This window comes from Ranitomeya imitator, chromosome 3 (genome assembly GCF_032444005.1).
Source record: "Ranitomeya imitator isolate aRanImi1 chromosome 3, aRanImi1.pri, whole genome shotgun sequence".
Classification (NCBI taxonomy): Eukaryota; Metazoa; Chordata; class Amphibia; order Anura; family Dendrobatidae; genus Ranitomeya; species Ranitomeya imitator.
In genome coordinates, this window is record NC_091284.1 from 187,649,973 (window position 1) to 187,656,176 (window position 6,204).

The following is a 6,204-nucleotide window of genomic DNA, read 5'->3' on the forward strand; positions in this document are numbered from 1 at the left end:
TTAACCACTCGGCGTCTTCGGAAACCTGAAATGGTTAAAAGAAGTAAAAAAAAAAGTAGACATACAGTTGTGCTCAAAACTTTACATACCCCAGCAGAATTTTTGCTTGCTTGGCCTTTTTTAAGAGAATATGAATGATAACACCAAAACTTTTTCTCCACTCATGGTTAGTGGTTGGGTGAAGCCATTTATTGTCAACTACTGTGTTTCCTCTTTTTAAATTATAATGACAACCCAAAACATCCAAATGACCCTGATCAAAAGTTCACATACCCCATATTCTCATACCGTGTATTGCCCCCTCTAACACCAACGACAGCTTAAAGTCTTTTATGGTAGTTGTGGATGAGATTCTTTATTTTCTCAGATGGTAAAGCTGCCCACTCTTCTTGGCAAAAAGACTCCAGAAAACCATGTGATTATTGTCCTTTTACCATTGTGTTTTCTTAGTGGTTGCAGGTACTTTTATGTGCTGAAAGTGCCATTACTTGCCTCCCTTTTTTATTGTTTGTCTCAATAAACATTATATATTTTTCATACCTTCAATTATTGTCTTATTATTTGTTATGACCTTTTTGTTCGGTCTTTCCTCCTGCTTATCCGACTGGTCTGCCATTTATTCCTTTAAGCAAGTATATACCTACATATAACATTCCATCCATTTTTTATGGTTCAGACCACAGTGTATACGGTTGCTTTGATTCAGTATGCTTTTTCTCTTAAACTTTTTCTCTTGCTTCAAGCAACTAGAAGTTGTTCTCTATATATTGCTACAAATTCTAAACACCAGGAATTGAGATTAAAAGTGAATGCTTCTACATGACAATGGTTTGTATGGTTATTTTGACTAGGCTAATATTATCATGCTGAGGGCATGCTGGTATTTTGAGTTCCAAGCATAAGTTGGACATACCACTCAGTTTAAAGACTACTTACGCTTAAGAGTTCTTTAGCTTGTTTCCTTTGTTACTTTTGTAGGGAAGTCATTCATTTGTGTTGTATTCAGTAATATTTAATATCTTAGGATTTAGGCAGATAGAGTTTTTTGAATAGTTGTTGAGGTGCGTCTACTGGGCAAAAGTGGTGCACTGGGCAAAAGTTAAAAGTGGGGACAAAAATGCTAACATACTACACTATGACCCGCAAACATTTATGCTCCATTTACTTGAGCTGAGTTTAAGCCATCAAATCAGCGTGATTGACAAAATTCAAGTCATTCGGCACTTGTTTACCAACCTCTTTACACAGACTGATGAAGAATGATAGGCACAGAGCGATCACCGAGCAATGTGTTGTTGAGAATAATGATTTTTGCTCCGGCATAAAGAATCCATTCACATGACGAATAAGCATCATTTTGCTTGTTTGTTGGGCGATTGCTGACAGGTTTAGTTGTTTACCCTTCTGAACTCTCATCTGCGCTGCCGGGATTTATAAACATGGATGCTACATATACACACACTGTATGTGACTAAAACACTATATGTAACACATACACACACACTGTATGTTACACACTCATATGTATATATACATAGCACACACATGTATACACAGAGCACATTCACACATACATGGATAAACAAAATGCATATATACATTTATACACACATCACATACATACACACACAAACATGCATACATCAAACACATATGCACACAAATACACAAAGCATATGCATACACATTAGAGATGAGAAAATACATTTGAATGGAATTGAATTTTACTCAAATGTCTCAAAAATTCATATTTGGCAAAATGTGGATGTTTTTGTAATTTGCTTTTAAGCGGATTAAGCAAAATCCTAAAACCAGATACAGCAAAAGCCATAAATTGAACCATAAAAGGCCATATAAATGTTAAAAAAGCAACAAAAAAATAATCCTTTTACTCCACCTCAAAGTTCTCCAGGCCATATGTCGCTCATCTGGTCTTCAGATCATCAACATTCGATCTGAATTCCTAGGGCTCTTCATGCAGGGCCTTCTGGGTTTGACTAGACTAGGGTTCTTCTCATGCTATTGCAAACAGGGCTGTGGAGTCAGAGTCGTGGTCAGTGTCAATTTTGAAATCAGTATAAAATGGACCGACTCTGTCTCCTATAATCTAATATATAATTGCCTAGAATACTACTTCCTGCAATTTGTGCCAACTTCCGTGGCTTTGTCCGGAGCTAATGTCCGGAGCTAATGTCCGGAGCTAATGTCCGGAGCTAATGTGCGAAGATAATGTCCGGAGCTAATGTCCGGAGCTAATGTCCGGAGCTAATGTCCGGAGCTAATATGCGGAGATAATGTGCGGAGATAATATCCGGAGCTAATGTCCGGAGCTAATGTCCGGAGCTAATGTCCGGAGATAAGTGGCGTCAACAGTGTCCAGTGTCTGATTGGTTGCCGCCTGCTGCGAGCGACCAATCAGAAACGTGCCGTACTGTGACACACTCCGCCCGCCATTTTGGTGTGATTTTTGAATTTTTACCTCACAGCAAGTTTCTACTGCGTGGAGGCGGGCCCAGTGACGTTGCTCTTCAAGCTCCTGCCGAATTTCGTCAAAAAAATGATAATACCATTTACCAAAACTATATATATTTAGTTGTGAAGTGGTTCAGTGACATTTTCACACCAATTTTGAACTTTTGTTTGGTGTTTTCTCCATATACTGCCTATTATTTTTGTTCTTTCTTACTATTATTTATTAATTGTATTATTCTTACATTTGAATAAATAAAGTATATATGGATTCTAGACTCCCGATTCTTTAGAATCGGGCTGCCATCTAGTATATAATAAATTGATACAGTAATTCAATGTAGTATGTGATGTAATTTTTTTCATAGAAATTTGGGAAAGTTATGAAATGTCCTATAAATGTGTGTTCTAATCTTGATCTAAGAGTCTCGGCTTTTAGTTGAGAAGAATCTGTAATGTACTTTATGCACATGGTCAGTAGTGAGGCAGTGCTGTGAAATCAGAGTCAGAGCCTGACTCGTGGAGTCAGAGTTGGAATCTGAGTCAGAAGTCAGGGAAATTGAGGAGTTGGAGTCGGAGGTTTGGCTTACCGACTCCACCACCCTCTCGTTGCAAAGGTCACAATGCCATGATGTGAAAGGTCACGGTATCATGACATCTCACTGTGCACTTTGCGGGCGCATGCTCAGAACTCTATCAGTCTAGTCAAGCATGGAAGGCCAGGTCTAAAATAAGTGGGGGCAATTTGAAGATGCGACAATGATCAGATGGATGACATTGAGAAGCAGAAGGCCCGAAGATGTGACCAGTGAGTATAAGAATTACTTTTTGTTTCTTTTTTGTTTCACATATAATGTTTATCATACTTTAGCTTTACTGGTGGGTTTAGCATCCTTTTTGTGACTTTCAAACAAAGACACTTGAAGACTTTGTCACTTCTATTAACCACTTTCTGGTTTTCGTACCCTCAAGCAGTCAAAAGAAGTATCAAAAGACTGAACATGTGTACAGCTATGTCATTTTTACATTGCTTTGCGTTATGTTCATTTTATTGCCGCATCTTTGTGGCTCCTTTTTAGGCACATATGTCAAAGACTGAGCATTTCCCAAAGTGGTCTCCACCAGAAAACTCAGTGGTCCTGATTCATTAAAGCTTTTAGAAAACTGTTTAAAAAGAGATTAGAAAAGTCACAAAATATTTGTGCAACACAGTTTCACACAATTTTTACGTCGTTAGGTGTTTTCACTGCAATTTTGCCCAGCTCTGTGAAAATGGGCATAGTTGGGGACAGGGGTGTGACTCCACAGCTCGTCTATTTCATGACAAGCTGTGTCGTTCCTTACACCACATTCTCTGGCTGGAGTAAAATTAGTGGTGAGGCACACACATGGAGTCTCACGCCACTTGTCAGAGATGCCTGAGTCATTAAGAGGGGGGCACCTCTTATTGAATCAGTAGTGTCTGACTCCATCATGCCTCCTCTTCAAGACTGGTGTGAAAATCACTGGTCTTGATGAGTCAGGGACTTTGTTTTTGAACACCACTAGAAAACTATCTGGGCACATACCTTTAAGCTTTCTACTTTAATTCTTTAGCAGTCTCATTTTTAGTGCAGTGGGAACACCATTAATCTCATCTCATCTCTGTCATCTGCTGTTGTGAATGTTCAGAATATCATATTCTACTGAGAACAATCATCCAATCTCAGGCTTTACCCACATGTACCATTTACTGTAGATGACATCTTGACCTTTGTAGATTCCTTTCTGTTGACTGAAATAGTCATAGGAATGCCTTTTATCTTTAGTATCCTGTCATATGTCAGTAATTCAGTTACAAATGCTTATGAATTGTCCACTATTGAACACTTGCTTGGATTTTATTCATAATCTTGTGCTGAAAATTTTTTTTTTAAAGTGGTTGTGCGATTAAAGGAAAAAATTACAGAAGCCAAGGATCGATACATTTATTCAACAGAAGGTATACTCCCTCACTCTTACCTCAATAGTGAAGATATTGATGTCCCATTCTTCAGTAGTCTGATGGCTGGGGTCCATGATTGGCTGCAATGGCCAGATGACGAAAATGATGTGTCATCCGACACAAATCCAACAATGTCTAATTCCTGTTTTCCAAATTCTGTAGCCGATTACAGACCTCAGCAGGAGGATATGGTATGTTCCTAATAGTAACTGTTTCTGTATTCTGCATATTTCCCTATTATCACTGTATCTGACATAGATTTTTTTCTACTGTTTCTTTTATAGATTATTCTTCTGTTGTTTATTATTTGTTTCTTATATAGAACCATTAATTTCTCAGCTCTTTGCAAACATTATCGGCACTGTCCCTTTTGGGTCTCACAATCTAAATTCCTATGAGTATGTCTTTGGAGTTTGGGAGGAAACTGGAGTATTAAGAGGAAACCCATGCAAATACGGGGAGAACATACAAACTCCTTGTAGATGTTGTCCATGGAAGGATCTCACCATGCAACAATTCACATTGGTTTTTCCCATTGTTGTGGAAAAAAAAGTCTGTTTTTTAATTAAGTTGCTGTTCATTGCGGCTTCTCCCTAACATTTTTCTTGTAATTAAGATTCTGTCAGCAGACATATAAACATTTCAGTCATGGTTGTGTTCTTTTCCTTTCAGTTACCCTTTTTGGCTCAGGTCTGTATGATATTGACTTTTGATGTTGTATATACAGTTAGGGCCAGAAATATTTGGACAGTGACACAAGTTTTGTTATTTTAGCTGTTTACAAAAACATGTTCAGAAATACAATTATATATATAATATGGGCTGAAAGTGCACACTCCCAGCTGCAATATGATAGTTTCCACATCCAAATCAGAGAAAGGGTTTAGGAATCATAGCTCTGTAATGCATAGCGTCCTCTTTTTCAAGGGACCAAAAGTAATTGGACAATGGACTCTAAGGGCTGCAATTAACTCTGAAGGTGTCTCCCTCGTTAACCTGTAATCAATGAAGTAGTTAAAAGGTCAGGGGTGGATTCCAGGTGTGTGGTTTTGCATTTGGAAGCTGTTGCTGTGAGCAGACAACATGCGGTCAAAGGAACTCTCAATTGAGGTGACGCAGAACATCCTGAGGCTGAAAAAAAAGAAAAAATCCATCAGAGAGATAGCAGACATGCTTGGAGTAGCAAAATCAACAGTTGGGTACATTCTGAGAAAAAAGGAATTGACTGGTGAGCTTGGGAACTCAAAAAGGCCTGGGCGCCCACGGATGACAACAGTGGTGGATGATCGCCGCATACTTAATTTGGTGAAGAAGAACCCGTTCACAACATCAACTGAAGTCCAGAACACTCTCAGTGAAGTAGGTGTATCTGTCTCTAAGTCAACAGTAAAGAGAAGACTCCATGACAGTAAATACAAAGGGTTCACATCTAGATGCAAACCATTCATCAATACCAAAAATAGACAGGCCAGAGTTAAATTTGCAGAAAAACACCTCAAGAAGCCAGCTCAGTTCTGGAAAAGTATTCTATGGACAGATGAGACAAAGATCAACCTGTACCAGAATGAAGGGAAGAAAAAAGTTTGGAGAAGAAAGGGAACGGCACATGATCCAAGGCACACCACATCCTCTGTAAAACATGGTGGAGGCAACGTGATGGCATGGGCATGCATGGCTTTCAATGGCACTGGGTCACTTGTGTTTATTGATGACATAAGAGCAGACAAGAGTAGCCGGATGAATTCTGAAGT